Here is a 16,855-nt window from a genome sequence, read left to right as displayed (position 1 = left end):
TAATAATCACATTGGTGTCACAGCCAATTCTGCTTATCCAAGTCGGTGAAGGAAACTTCCCTGCCCCCCGAAGGAACTGTCAATGTAAGAGAAATGGATTTTTTTTATTTCAATAACCACTGTGGTTTAAGGGTAATTTATGTAGAAGGAAGCACAACAGCCTCAAGAATCAAATTTCCTTAAAATATTATTTTGTATTCTCTGTCCTACAAAGCTTAGTGAAATTGATAGATCCAAATGGAAGAATGGCTAAATCCCCTCTCCGAGTTATCATTCAGCACACACCGGGCGCTGCTCAGATCACTTGCCAAAGTGTGGGTTTTGTAGGAATTGTACTTATAAAGTCACATTTCCTCAAATTAAATAATCTTATAATTTTAATATTAAAAATAGAAAAAATATCTTAATTCCATTTGGCCTCACTTCTGAGGGACCTCACTGATGAGCAGATCTTCTACGGCACATGCCCCACCTTCAGTCCGAAACAGACTCTTTGGCTCTGTCACTTTTATTGTCATCAATAATAAAGAACACCACGCATCATTTAAGTTGCTTTTTTAAATGGACATCTCCCCAGAGAAGGTAGAAAAGATGTTCAAACATTCAAAAAAGCAATTTAAATTCTTATTTCTTTCCAGAATGGTCTGGGGCTATACCTACAGGCATCTGAATTTAGAATTAAGGAAATGAAGGAATAAGGACTTATAAAGCAGCCAAATCAAAAGCTTCATATTTACTCGGTTCCATGCAGGAAAGAGCGTCCCCCTCTTGGTGGGAATTCTCCCGCATCATGTCCTCCAAGTCAGGATGCGTTTGTGGCATTTGCGGTTGTGACCGTGTCAGCCACCTCCTGCTCGTCCGCCTTCCTAGCCCACCTTGTGCTGATTGGTGCACATTTTCCGAGATTCCGTACTTGGCCTTTGTACCTTATGATCATAGAGCCCTCTCTCCACACATGCGATACTTTTGCCTGACAAATAACATGATCCAAAGTTATTGAAGACTGGTAATATTTAAATGTGATACATCCCCAGCAAATATTCAGAATTTTCCCACTTTTCGAAAAAATCAACTTATGGAAAGAAAAAAAAACAGACTATTACTAGTTTGCATATGTCAGAATCCAGTTAGTTAGCATGTAATTTCAGTTCTGAAACACGACAACAAATCAGAAATAGCTTTCATAACTATCATGAGAAAAGATTAAAAGAAAATACCTCTTCAAACTTCATTTATGATGACTTCAGTTATCATTGATGTTATATATCTTTTAAAGATTTTATTTATTTTGATGTTACACATTTGATCGTATTTTAGGTTTAAGGGAAGGATTTGTGATATATATATATATATATATATATATTTGTGATATATATATAGACATATATATATAGAGAGAGAGACATATATATAGAGAGAGAGACAGAGAGACATATATATATTTATGTCTCTCTCTCTCTCTCTATATATATATATATAAAACAACCGTGTGTTATCATTAAACGTCTAGGTAAAACCATGTTCTGCTCTTTATTAATCTCAGGAGCTCAGGACTGAGCCTGATGCCCATGCTTTTCTGATGCTGATCTGATATCGGATCAAATGCCTCAGTATTGCCTTGTATCAAAGTATAGACGGGGCCGTCGTCCTGCAGCTGAAACACACACACATCTGGGGCTACTTCAGGCCGCTGGCCACTCCGCTTAGGGTTCAGGGTAAAATGAGCCAGAAGCCATAGTTTCTGTCCTCAAGTGACTATGATTCTCAAAATCAGTAAGGAGAGAGAGCCGTTGATAGGAGATGAAAGCTGCGGTCCTCCGGTGAGAAGTGCACTACACTTCCATAGCTTCCGCAAACTTGCATGGTTTCCATGGGTGGTCTTAAGACCTGCAAAGAAAGTGATAGATTTCCCCCCCAAGATTTAAAAAAAAAAGTAACTCCTACAGAGAAATGTGCGGACTCTGATAAGGGTTAGAAACATCAGAGCTGGAGGACAATCCTACCTGGAAATACAGAGACTCAGTACACTGACAGCAGCACAGTAGGTTCACAAATAATAATCAATGAGTCAAGCATCCAAGTTTGCTATAGGAAGAACCATTACCAGTGCGATATAAAATCTGACATTTTCCTTACCTCCTTCTCCTTATGTTTTTCCCTGTGAAATGACGTGGCTCCAGGGTCAGTAGTTCGAGGACGGCGGTGCAAACACAGCAATGCAAGTTCCAGATGATTTGCTTTTGGATCCCATGGTTTTATTTGTAGAATTAACCTTACACTATCTGAATCTCAAATTATTTCAGATAATTTATATTATTTTCTCAGCTGGATGAAATATGATAAAAATTGTAGAGGCATGCAAAAGAAAATAAAATCATTGTCTCATACACATTTAAGTTGTTGTTAAAAATTTTACTGGTATATTAATGATTAAGTTTTCTTATTTATAGCAGACAGAAAGGCCCAGACTGTGTCAGTCCATGCCCCAGCTGCTGTTCATGAGCTACAGGTGATACTACATTTAAAATTGGGATACAAATGCTGCTAACTCCAGTGGGGTGTGTGTGTACACACATCATATGTATTCCTTATATGCATGTTTCCTATACAAGCCCAGCTGAACCGTGGTAGCTTAGTTGGTCTAAAGAAATGCATGCTCAGACTTCTCTTAGAATTTAGTTTTAACCCAAACTAAGCAGTATTGAACATTGACCATCCATCAGGCTTTGTTCCAAAGGCTTGCTGTGATGGACTCACCCAGTCCTTCCCCAACGATGAAGTAGCTCCTGCTACTGCCCAGCGTGAGACGTGAGGACAGAGATGGGCAGAATGGAATCACTGGCTAGGATCATAAAACCTCAGGCTTTCTTTACCAGGTTGGCTGTCCTAGACTGTTGAATAGCCCCACACATGTACATACATGCACAGGTGTGCGCGTGCACACACACTCACACAATTCTCCAGGCTCAAAGGATCCCACATCCCATCAAAATGTGTCTGCTTGCTTGTCATTTTTGTGCTTTGGGAAGCAAGAGGGGCTCCTTCCCTCCCCTCCCCAGGTAATGCTGGACTGCACCTTCTGAGGGAAGGGGTTCCAGGGGCTCTCCAGCACGAGGCTGTGTGTGACCCAGGGTGAGGGATGGTGTTGCTGAGTGAGCAAAGTGGAGTCCCCCTGGGAAGGAGTGCAGGGGTGTGGGGTCCCCCCAGCTGAGCAGAAGATCGCTGTACTCAAATTTTTAGATCCATGGTAAACACGGGTTAAAATGAAATATTTAACACAATCTAGAATCTCAGTTTATTAAGTCCTTGTCCCTTAAATTCACGTGTACATCCATCTGTTAGGTGGTCGACAAAATGTCCTCCAACTCCTTTTTCAAGAAATAATCACCTTCCCTGGATGTCAGAGAAAATCGATTTCTCCTTCTTTGCATTCTGACTCTGGAGACCATTTATTAAAACCAAAATCAGAATGCTAAATTGCCATGGCTAAGAACACTCTCTAGGTTTACCTCTCTATGGGAATTTCACGTTTCTCCCAGCTGCAGGCACGTAACTTCCTGTCGACGCTGCCTGCTGGTCAAGCCGCAGCGCGACCTTCCGTTCCAGCCCCTGCGGTTGCTGATGTCACCGCCCGGCCCCGCGCTGTGCTTTGTCCTGTCTCTCCACTCCCCTCGGATATTCTGAAATAATCTACTTTGATGAAGTCTCGGTGAAGACCACCTCCTTCCAGCAACTTTTCTGCCTATATAAATTTCTGCCCAAAACACAGAGCAAGGAGGCCATGAGTCTTCATTTCTCCCCCATGCCGGCACCTAATGTGGTTCTGGTGGGTCCGTCTGAACACAGCAGTCCGCAGTTGCCGGACAGATCGATGAGTGTCACAGTTCTGAGATCTCCGTACTGGCTGGCCTCTGAGAGGTAAAGCATCATTCAACAGGTGACTGCCGAACACAGCTTACTCTGAAACCATGTTCGGATAACACCTTACATAAATACAGAGTCTGTGTGGAAAGACACTCTTCCCACATCTGTCCTTCTGACGATCCTATGTTCGTTGAGAACAGGCTTGGTGAAGAAACTGTCTATAAATGCACTTTATATGAAGGACCTGGGGCAAGAAGTTGTGCTCATATGTGAGTGCACAGCCACGTGATTCTTAATGCCACCAGGTGCAGGGCGAGGAAGGAGAGTGAAGCGTTCAGGTTTTGGCTTCAGGTGGGGCGGAGCTCCCTGCCACCTAGACCTCGAACAGCTCTGAGACTCCGGGACGCACCTGTTCTTTGAGTCCCGCTGATTCCCCGTCAAGTCGCACGCTATACAGAGCGGCCGTGTGAAAGGCGTGCACTGCCCACAGTCTGGGGCATAGATCATAAACCCCACCCGCCCCACAGTGGAGCTTCTCTGACAGACTTGCTCGGAGCCATCCTGTGGGGAGAGTAGCGGGGAGCACAGGAAGTTTGCAGTCCGGTAAGAAGAGTCTGGATGGCCATGTGAGCACTGTCCTCACGGGCTTAAGAGAAGATGATTCTATAATGCAGGAGAGGGAGAGCCTTGCTTCTCTCCACACATCCCCACCCACTTCGAGACCCATTCCGGCCATGAGCCCACTACTGAGCAGCGCCCTACTTCAGAACAACATGACTGGGCCCCACGGCCAGAGCTCTGGGGCCCAAGTTCAGAAGCACAGCCTCGGGTTGGATGACCTTCGGGGAGAACCTGAAGGTAGTGATGAGGATAATCGTACCCCCCAGCACTGCTCCGAGGGGTCAGAGAGGGGACGCGTAGCAGAGCCAGACGTGTTCGCTCATTCCCGTCATCGCGATCGCGGGCTCTTGGGTCTGTTCTCCTGCAGACTCACCCGTGCCTGTGTGAAATTACATTACTCATAAGTTTACTTCGGGTTTGCTGTGGCTGTCTTCCACTAACTGATGTGCTCAGAAGCTTCTTGGGCTTCTCCCTCCCTCCATGACCCGTTGTCGCACTCCACGCTGGTGATGAATGTGCGATTCAACACCACGACTACGATGTGTTGGCAGTCCATTGCTTCTGAGACAAAGTACGAAGTTACAGATTTTCAAAGAAAGAAAAAGTGAGTAAGTTGTAAAAATTACCACGTAAAACTGGACTTTTAAGTATTTTCAGATGTTGGAAATCTCCTTAGCTATGCTACAGATTTGGAATAAAATATGTATTTTACTATTTTAAATTCAAATTATGCAAACTGTTTATGAACTATTAAAATTCTGAGGTTAGCTGATTTTGAAAGTTTTAAAGACAAATATATGATCTCATTCATATGTGGAATTTAAGGAACAAAACAGATGAACATTGGGGAAAGGAAAGAAAAATAAGATGAGATCAGAGAGGGAGACAAACCATAGGCAAGTCTTAATCAAGGAAACGGACTGAGCGTTGCTGGCGGGGAGTGGGTGGGGGTGGGGTAAGTGGGAGACGGGCATTCAGGAGGGCACGTGATGGGTGAGCACCGGCGGTTGTATGTGACCGATGAACCACGAAATTCTACCCCTGAAACTAATGATATGTTGTATGTTAATTACACTGAATTTTAAATAAAATTTTTTGAAACAATGTTTTCTTATAGAAAAAATAAGTAAAACAAACAAGCAACAGGGGATGCAAGGCATAGTGCGTGCCCTGGAGGAGGAGCGTGGCCGCGGCCGACCTAGATGAGCCACCTGCCTGGGGCGGCCCCTCCCCCGTCGCCCTGGTCCAGGCAAGACATACGCCCACCCTAGACGGCTGCTCGCCACTCTTCCGTCCAGTGAGATATGCGAGGACACAAGCTGGGTCTACGCAGACTTTCACTGTTCTGGTTCAGAAAGAACCCCAGTTAGGCAGAAGACCTTGTCTTGAGAAAAAAAAAAAAAAGTAGGAGGGTCAGGTCCTCTGGACATAAAAATGTTGCCTCCTGCTTGTCTCACTTTGAAAATGTAGAGTATGACCATTTGGGTTACATTTTATTCAGTAGGAATTCTGGTAGGAGTAAGCAAGAAAAATTAAACACATTATTACATGACAAAACATGAACTGAATATGTTTATAGCCATCCAGCCAGTTTAGACCCTGCATTCTTACACGTAGAACTTGTAATGCAATGTAGGACAACAGAAATCCATACTGGGATCAATTAATGCATTTATGCATTTAAAAATTGGAGAATTTCTTAACTTCTTTTCACTTGCCATCATGTATATAGATAACTAAGTGAACAAAGTCATCCTATCACGTTTGTTAAAATATTCGTCCGCATAGGAAGTAAAAGACAGAAGGTGAACTTGCATCCTTCTGTGTTTGCCACATTGTTTCTGAGACTCACAGGGAGCAGGACAAGAGCTAAAGCAAGTTCAATGCATGTGTGGTGACAATCGACTGTATCAAGGTCCTGTTTGACCCTGTTCACTACCCATTCTCACTTTTAGTTGGTGTTTTCGGCAAAAGTGATGAAAAGCAAACATCAGGCAGGAGGATACCCAGAGCCATGGAGGCATGATAGGAGGAGGGAGGCTGGGCTCCAGTTCTTGCGGAGGGAAATGGGGGCTTGCAGATGTCTGCGGGATCCAGGAGCACTGGGGGGCTCTGGCGGGAAGGACCACACCCAACATGGTGGGCCACAGGCTTTATGGAAAGCTCGTGAGAACACTGTGACCTGCTGATCTCTAGTGTGACCTTTTAACTGGTCCTTGAAACAACTCAGTTATGTTCATGCTCAGCCTAGGTTCTGTAAGAGAAAACTTTTCAGAAACAATCTTCAGGTATTTCCCTGGTGTCCTACAACATATTCTCAACGGAAACTTGATGACGCATGACCCTTCTTGTTTATTTGATAGAAGGATTATTTCCTGCAGTTTTTTCTCTCTCCCCCTCTGCACATGCATGCACACACGTGCATGGGCGCAGGCGCGCGCGCACACACACACACACACACACACACACACACACACAGTAGCTGCGTCTGCGATGTATACCAGATACCATGATTAATGAGTTAATTGTAAAACGGAATCGTGATGGTAAGCACCCTGCACGGACCCTGCAAATATCGGCACCAGTTTTTGTGCAGTTTCTCTGTATTTAGAGTATTTCCACGGACAGCGCGTCCTGACATCCTCAAAGCAGCCTCAGGGCGGGGGCTGTATTCTTGCTTTGTGTCACAGATGCAAGGTCCAGTGGCCCTGCCCACCTCCACCCCCCCAGCACCATGGCCAGCGTCCCCACCACCGCTGCATAGAGCGGGGCACGAGCCCTGAGCCCCCTTCGCCCTCCGTGTTCAGGAGTTCTGGGCCAGCAGCGTCTGGAGAAGCAGTCAGTTGGAATGCTCCCCTGTGCCACAGAAATAAAGAAAAGGGTGTTTTGTAGAGAATGTGAACACAGTAATGAAACTGCCAACACGTGGGCCACCCGCCTGACGACCACAGGTCAGGCCAGCCTGCGCCCACGGGGTGGCCCGCGCCTCCGCCACGTGTGCATGGGCTAGCACGCTCCTGTGCAGAAGGGCAGGGAAACATACCGGAGGCTAGGTCTTGTGTTCCCATAGCCCAGCCATCCCTGCCTCTTGGGAGGAGCATCAGAGAAGCCATTCATTGAACCAAATGACTGGTCTTCTCCGTGTGTTCAACACGAATTATTATTCGTCTGGGACGATAGGTAAGTGGCCTCGTCCAAAGCTGATTGTGTGCAATCAATGCCACATTAATATTAATAACTTTATAATAATGAAGCATTCACAGAATGGGTGGAAAGCGGGGGAAGACTCATTTTCAAGGGATCTTTGATCAGAACGGGGGAGTCTTTGGGAATCACACTGAGAAGGTGAGAAAGGGCCGATGTTCAAGATGCCACAGCTCTCCATGTCCCCCTCAGCGAGTGACACCAACAAATCATTTGTTCAAGTAAACTCGGACGTTCCTCTTTGAGTGAGGTAAGAGTGACATTTGTGACTCTTTACATCCAGGCGTGGAGAAAAGCAATTTATTGCATTTCCTAGAATTTGATTTAATGCAGTCCTTTCAGGGAGGAGGTGCCAAGTGAAGTCTACGTCATGAGTAGATACGCGAGGCTGCGAGAGAATCTTTGAAAGGAGACATAGGGGTCCCTCTTCCCTGCTGGCTTTCCAGGAGAGATAGCAAACGTCATCGTGTGTGGTTCAGGACGGGTCTGCAGGGGGTATAGCTCAGTGGTAGAGCATTTGACTGCAGGACGGGTCTGCATGCCGGCAGATCACGGAGCTTGGGAGCAGGTACTCTAGATCCGGATCCAGGCATCTAAAGAAGGCACACAGACAGCATGAAATGAACCAAGAGCACCTGCTGTGAGCCTTCTAGAAGAGACACACCTCCACGCAAATTGGGTCAATTCTATGCAGAAACGAGGGTCTACTGTTGCCAAATTACCTGAATGTTTCTCAAAGAATGCAGAAATCCACATTTAACTGTGTAATCTTTCTCTCTCTTATTTAAAAAAAAAATTCTTTCTAGCTGCATTGAGATGTGAGTGACATACAACATTGTGTGATTCAAGGCGTCCGTGTAGTGATTTTCTACGCGTGGAATATGGCGCCCAGCTCGGTCGCTCCCATCTGTTTCTGTGTGTGCTAGAGCTTCTAGAATCTCCTCTCTGAGAAACGTCAATGCCGTATTATCAACTACAGCCACCATTTCTTCTGTCCCCTCCTAGAACTAGATTTTGATTCCCTCCACTCATTCCCCCAGTGCCCACCCCGGCCTCTGGCCACCGCCAACCAACTCTCTGTTTCCATGCATCTGCTTTTTTAGATTCCACAGATAAATGAGATCACACAGTAATTGTATTTCTCTGACTGACTTATTTCGTTTAGCCTAATGCCCTCCAGTTTTATCCACATTGTTGAAAATAGCAGGGTTTCTTCTTCTTTTTATTTATGGCTGAGTAATATTTCATTGTATACGTACACCACATTTTCCTTATCCATTCGCCTGTCAAAGGCCACTTAAGATGTTTCCAGGTCTTGGCTATTGTGAATAATGCCGCAGTGAACATGGGAGGGCCCCTGTCTCTTTGAGATACTGATCTTATTTCCTTTGCATAAATACACAGAAGTGAAATTGCTCCATCCAAGGGCATTCTTACAGCACAAATCAAAAGAGGGGAATTAACATCACAAAAGCATAGGAATGTGTAAAACTCACTGGTGATGTGAATATGCTAGAGTATGTTAGGTCAGAGGCAAATTCTCGAATACTGTAATGGTGCTGGGTAATTCACTTGCAGCTCCAGATTAAAAGTTAAAAACCAAATAGGTTAGGGCCCCCTGGGTGGCTCAGTCAGTGAGGCATCTGCTTTGGCTCAGGTCATGGTCTCAGGGTCCTGGGATCGAGTCCCTCATCGGGCTCCCTGCTCAGCGGGGAGCCTGCTTCCCGCTCTGCCTCCCCTGCCCTCACTCCTACTCTCTCACTCTCAAATAAATGAATTTTAAAAATCTTTTAAAAACCCCAAATTGTTAGAAATAACATAACTGTGTAATTTTCACACCTAAACTTGGTAATTATTATTATTATTATTTTTAATAAGAGCTATGCAAGCAAACAAAACATATCTGTGAGCTGAGTTTCTACCCCGCGTTCTTAGCTCTTTGACGGGAATCGGAGCTCTTTAGCCCAGCCTTGGTCCTCAGTGGCTCTTCCGCCGCGCAGCCGTGTTCTGTAAGGTGCGGACTGTCTCCTGAGCACCGGTTTGCATGGAATGAATGATTTTGCCGGGGACGCATGGAGAAGAAAGACAAGGCAGTCGCGGAGTTTCTCCGGCTGCCTTGCTGGGTGCGACGGGAGGGCCGGCCCCGCACGCGCCCCGTCCTCCTGCCCTCCGCTCGTCTTCGCTGGGATGCGTTGCTCTTCGAGCAAATCTGCATTCTGTTGGTGTAACTGATGAGGACGTCACCTCCTCCCCACTTAAAAAATACCCTCCTCCCTCCCTCGGATTCCTACTGTTCCAGAGCTGGTGCCCTCTGCGTGCGGAGACACGGCCGGATGCGGGAGAGCGCGGGGCTCGGGGCTGACACCATGGGGCTTCTCCAAGCGGAGGACAAAAGAAAGCCAAGGCCCATCTGGGTCCCTCTGCCTGTCAGGACACAAGCCCCGACGTCCTTACAATGTGGGGCCCCGGATGCTATCTCCTAATAGGTGCACGACTAAATTGGGATTATAACCCCATTCCGCGGGGTCTGCAGGCATGAATTTGTGTTTGGAAGGAAAGCTGTGTCCAGACACGGGATCCAGTCAATCACTGTACTTCAATGACTAATTAAATGAGAAAAAAACGCAGTCAAATTGATTGATTGGATTCCCCAGGCCTGTGTCTGAATTGACTGAGCTCATTTAAAATGCCTCATGGAGAGCTCCGTGTAGACACAACTCATACCTAGCTCTGTTTTTCAAACCTTCCGGACGGGTTAGCTTCCCGCACTGTCCTGGGAAAGTGAGACCGCAGAGCAGAAGACAGCAAGTGAGCTCTTAAAGCCTGCACCGCCATTGGCTCATTAGTAAAACGGAGCCTAACGGGGAGAAGACATGCCTGCAGAAACGCCCTCCCCCGCGGCTCTGGGCCGGGAAGAAGGAGGAGCCCTCCACTGACTAGGAAAACGGTGCTTAACCTTTATTCGGAGCATAAATCAAGAGGCTCATTTTTCAGGCGATTCTTATAGAATTCAATTAAAGGTCAGATTTGTAATGGAGATCCTAATTATTAATGTGTTGCTATTTTAATTATTAATAAGCTGAAATATTTGCATAATGGATCAAGAAATAGCCCAAGAACAACTTTGTGGCATCAGAAGAGTCTTCAAGATGTTTTATCACTCTCTCTTTTGTGGCTGTACAGAGCTCGTGGTTCAAGCACACTTACTCAAAATATGATAAGGGTAAAACCACTGGGACCACCATCAGACAATAATAAGCAGATGATACTATGGCTCTGAAATATTTAAGAGGTAATCTGTATAGAACTCATCAAACAAAAATAGCAGGGGTAGTTTTTGTTATGTTATATCATCCTAACTTGCTAATTTCTAGAGAATATTTTGGTTTAAGTTTTATTTTAGCCAGAACCAATGTTACTGGACTTCCTCCTGCAAAAATACTGAATGTAAACCTCTGAATGAGGTTTGAACACACAGAAACACATCACATATGTGGGGTTCTTGACTCTATGCTGTAGGGATTAGCTTTCCTAAATACAATTCATCAGACCCTAGAAATATCTATTTCTGATATAAATAATAAATTGGACATTTATTAGGCCCAAATCAGGCAGCAAGTGGATGATTGATATTATAATGCTACCTGTAGTTAATTCAAACTTCAGCTCAGAGGACGTGATTTTCCCAGTTGCTTTTTTTAAAAGATGGCATTAAGATCAGGTACAAATTTTCTTTTAAATTTAAAGTGTCATTTTAAAAACTCATTATCAGTATGGTTGGATTCATAGAATTATAACTAAATAGTATGACCTCAAATATTGAGGATAATTTTGTGTTATTTATATAAACACGTAAAAGTTATTTGTTGTAAGAATCAATCAATGACCTTTTTTATAGGAAAAAGGAGAGCAAGAATCTTTCCGCTTCGGAGAAATAATTTATGCAGATGTTTGAGGGCAGGATTAGTGATACTGACGAAAATGAACTTTTCAATAGCTAATGGGATATTTATTAGGGTTCAGTTTAACCAATGTTAGTAATTATAAGAGACACAAAATTCAGTATTAATTAGTTCATCATCAATTATTTACAATAGGCCTTTAACTGATGACCACTCTCAAGCCTGTTATCTAGGTTGGGTGAGGGTTTTTCTGCTACTTTCCTCCGTTCAATTTCTTTGCACCTGGTAAAAATTTCACCTTCCTTGTTTATTATTAAGAATGAGCTCAGAGTGTTTTGTTCTCTGCAGGATTGATAGCAGACAATGCACTCTTTATTTGAGGGAACATGTTTCAAAATTTATGCACAAGGGAGTCTAGTTTGAAAGAGAAAGGATTTTTTTTTATTTCTTTTCAGCATAACGGAATTCATTGTTTATGCACCACAGCATGTGCTCCATGCAATCTGTGCCCTCCATAATACCCACCACCTGGTTCCCCCAACCTCCCACTGTCCACCCCTTCAAGACCCTCAGGTTGTTTTTCAGAGTCCATAGTCTCTCATGGTTCACCTCCCCTTAAAGTTTCCCTCAAATCCCTTCTCCCCTCCATCTCCCTATGCCCTCCATGCTATTTGTTATGCTCCACAAATAAGTGAAACCCTAAGATAATTGACTCTCTCTGCTTGACTTATTTCACTCAGCATAATCTCTTCCAGTCCCGTCCATGTTGCTACAAAAGTTGGGTATTCATCCTTTCTGATGGAGGCATCATACTCCATAGTGTATATGGACCACATCTTCCTTATCCATTCATCCGTTGAAGGGCATCTTGGTTCTTTCCACAGTTTGGCGACCATGGCTATTGCTGCCATAAACATTGGGGTACAGATGGCACTTCCTTTCACGACATCTTTATCTTTGGGGTAAATACCCAGGAGTGCAATGGCAGGGTCATAGGGAAGCTCTATTTTTAATTTCTTGAGGAATCTCCACACTGTTTTCCAAAGTGGCTGCACCAACTTGCATTCCCACCAACAGTGGAAGAGGGTTCCCCTTTCTCCACATCTTCTCCAACACATGTTGTTTCCTGTCTTGCTAATTTTGGCCATTCTAACTGGTGTAAGGTGATATCTCAATGTGGTTTTAATTTGAATCTCCCTGATGGCTAGTGATGATGAACATTTTTTCATGTGTCTGATAGCCATTTGTATGTCTTGATGGGAGAAGTGTCTGTTCATATCTTCTGCCCATTTTTTTATATGATTGTCTGTTTTGTGCATGTTGAGTTTGAGGAGTTCATTATAGATCCCGGATATCAACCTTTTGTCTGTACTGTCATTTGCAAATATCTTCTCCCATTCCGTGGGTTGCCTCTTTGTTTTGTTGACTGTTTCCTTTGCTGTGAAGAAGTTTTTGATCTTGATGAAGTCCCAAAAGTTCATTTTTGCTTTTGTTTCCTTTGCCTTTGGAGACATATCTTGAAAGAAGTTTTTCCTTTTTTTTTTTTTTTTTAATTCTAGAAGTTCTTAGTTTAAAATTGCTTTCTTCTGATGAAAATGGAGTACATGATTTCTGGAGCAAGGGTCTCCAACAAAGCTTCACCTTTCAAAACAGGAGCTGGGTGGTTCAGTCAGTGAATCATCTGCCTTTGGCTCAGGTCATGATCTCAGGGTACTGGGTTCGAGCCCAGCCTTGGGGTCCCTGCTCCATGGGGAGTCTGCCGCTCTCTCTTCCTCTGCCTACCACTTCCCCTTCTTTTCTCTCTGTCTGACAAATAAATAAATAAAATCTCAAAAAAATTTTACAAAATATGAGTTTAATAAGAAGTAACAGCAAAAACAACTCTTCTAACTTGATGCCAAGGAAAATATTTAGAGATTGTTCCTTCTTGTGAATAATCTTAACAAATCAAAAACTAGGTGAGTATTTGCATCAGGAGGACATCTACTTGATTTAAGGCACTTCCATTGTCTTTATTTTTTAGCACTTTCCCAGCTCATTGTATGAGTTTGTGTACAACACACGATGTCATATACAGAGATATTGCAAAATGATCACCAAGAGAAGTTTAGTTAGAATCCATCTATTTACACAGGTTTTTTTGCTTGTTTTTATTATTTATTTATATATTGTGATGAAAGCTTTTAACATCTACTCTCTAAACAACTTTCAAATATAAATAAAATGTTATTAACTATAGTCCCTGTGCAAAACGTTGCATTCCCGGCCTTATTTATCTTATTACTGGAGTTTTTAACCTCTTCAACCCCTTCACCCATTTCCTCCCCACCCCATACTTAGAGCAACCACCAAGCTATTCAGTTTCTATGAGTTTTATTTATTTATTTATTTTTAGATTTCACATGTAATTGAGACTATACAGTATTTGTCTTTCTCTGATTTATTTCACTTAGCAAAAGGCCCTCAAGGTCCATCCATGTCACAAAGGGCAAGAAGTCCAACTTTAACGATGTTTTATGGTTGAGTAATATTCCATCACCTCTCTCTCCGCACACACACACGCGCACACACGCACGCTCGGCCATGAAATCTACGCATGTATCTGTATATCGATACGCACACACGTGTGCCGTGTTTCCTCTATCGATTTGCCCAAAATGCACACAACTTGTGGCCAGGTTGTGGCTATTGTAGATAGCGGTGTGATGGTCACGGAAATGCAGATGTCTCTTTGTGACAGGGATTTTGTTTCCTCTGGGTGAATCCTCAGGCAGAATTGCTGGACTGTAGGGTAGCTCCGTTTTCAGTTGTTCGTGGAACCGCCGTGCTGTCCCGGAGCGGCTCCCAGTTCTCAGTCCCGCTGGCAGCTGTGGCTGCACAGTTTGACCTCCATGTCCCCCACTGACACCGTCACTCCCCCCTTCACCTTCTCACAGCAAGCCGCTGACAACAAGTACACAGTCAGCTGTAGCCACGACAAAACTGGCGCAACTGTTTCAAGTTTCAAGGGGAGAAGACAGCAACAAAAGGGGACAAGATGAGCATAATGAGTAGAAAGTTCTGGTAAAATAAGATCTTTTATTGTCTGATTTTTTATAGGATTGAAATCACCTATTTATTTATTTATTCATCTATTTGTTGAAAGAGCTCACTTAGATTTATCTGGTTAGATTTTTAAAAATAATACATCACACTAAAGCATACGTTATTAGAAAACATAAGTGAAATCAATTAGCACAGCCACGAGGCTTCCCATTTCGGATTAATTTCTCCCAGGAACATTTACTTTCAGAGTCGTGAATGTCCGTGTTTTCCAGGTAACTGCCCCATGGCCACTGCTTGTGTGGCACTTCTTAAAACCGTGCACACTGATGTCCCTGAGCCTTGCTTTGAAGGTCACTGACGATTCCATCTTCCTCAGCTGTTAAAACGTAGAGACTTTATTTCAGTCAACCTCAGATAACTGGAACCGTCACCAAGAGATCAAATTACCTTAAACCAACAATTTCCATGGACCCCGTGCAGTTTCGCCGGTGCTGCAAGGCGAGGCTCCCCACATATTACAAATACGCGGTAACAAGGCCACTGAGATCTACGCTGAGGCCCTTTGACACAGTTCAGTATCTCCACTCACGTTTTCTTATTTACAGTGACGACAATGCAGAACGGAGAGCTTGTGTAAAGCGTGTCTTTCATCATTCCAAGCCTCCCATTAGTGCCGGCGAGATGTGCCAGCTACAGCCACTCGGGAGATCAGGTCCTGTGGTCAGGACCACCGCAGACCGCAGGTGTCCTTAAATACCAAGGTCTGTGTAGAGGTCAAGGTCAGAGGAGAAGCAATCGTTGGGGAAGGGAAGAAATTCTTCTCTAAGAGGAAGGTTATTGATAGCTGTTCTCGGTTGCTTTAACAGCAGCTGTAAAACTCAACAAATTCCATCCTGAGTTGTTTAGGCAGAAAAGGAAACGATATGAGAAACACAAAACTGGAAGGCTTGGGGTCTCAGAGGACAATGCAGTCTCACCAATTGTATGATTCAATTTAGAAATGTTTACTTCGATTTCAGAAAGTCTCTTCGAGGGAGGAAGAAATGAAAGAAAGGCCACCATGCTCTCAAATTCTTGTTTGGTCTATGAGAGCTACAGTGATGTTCTCCCATCCTGAGGCTGTCCTCTGTGCATTTAAGGAGTCTAGGATCTGAGTTTGTCTTACAATCCAGGACACGCTTACTGTAACTTATCCCCCCACAATGGGTCCTGTCATTAATTTAATGGTGTGTCTCATACCGACAGTTCTGTGAGTCCCAGCAAACATGAGCGTGATGGGCACTGCTGTCGGCGAGTGGGCCCGTGGGTTTGCTTCACATGGGCGCCGTCTGTGCACGAGAAACCCCAGCGTTCTGTCTCACTGCCATGCGCCTTCTTACAGGTGCCATCTGCTCTTATCAGAGTCTGTTGGCCACAGGGCACAGAAGCCCACTGCACCTAGCTGGCCCTCGGAAACCAAGAAGGACATGGTAGAAAGATGCTGGGAAGCACCATGTCCATGAGGAGGACCTGGGGCTGGTCCCTCTGCTTCCAGGCCTTTTCCCCTCCCCTCTCTGTGTCCATTTCTCCTTACCTTTTCCCCACTCCTCCTCCTCCTCCTCCTTCTTCTTCTTCCTCTTTTAAGAAAAACATGATTCTTCCTTCTCTCACTTTGGATCCCACTAGTTGTCCTCCATGTCACCTTAGAAGAACTGAAGAAGAGATCATGCGTTCACAAGGATGGCCTGAAGTATAACTGTACAGAATTCTGGAATTCAAAGAAACTTTGAAATAATCCAGATAACTTCTCTTTCACTGTACAGCTGCAGCTAAGACAGCCGGAGAGTTTAAAGGAGTAACCCAAGGTCTCCTCGATCACCACTGTGTGACCAAGAGTGACACCAGCTCTCTCGTCACTGTCTCTTGGTGGGGATGAGTAGTTATTCAAAGGTGGATAAAAATGGTGAATTAAATTAATTTGCCTTAATAAGAAAACATGTAAAGAAAATAGTACTTAATTAGGAAACTCTATAAATTATAGGATAGTTTAAAAAATGGCTGATTATTATTAGATGTAACCAAAGTCATGCTAACCACATTATTTGATAGTTGCTTGACATTAAGGAATACAAAGGAGATCATTTATAGACTTTTATTGCTCCCTTCTGAAGTATTTCTGCTTCTGAAGAATACTTTCTTAAGTCTTGAAATGTCATTGTGCATGCCATTTAAGATAGTCA

This window comes from Neovison vison, chromosome 3 (assembly GCF_020171115.1).
Source record: "Neovison vison isolate M4711 chromosome 3, ASM_NN_V1, whole genome shotgun sequence".
NCBI classification, from domain to species: domain Eukaryota; kingdom Metazoa; phylum Chordata; class Mammalia; order Carnivora; family Mustelidae; genus Neogale; species Neogale vison.
Note: the sequence above shows the minus strand (reverse complement) of the source record.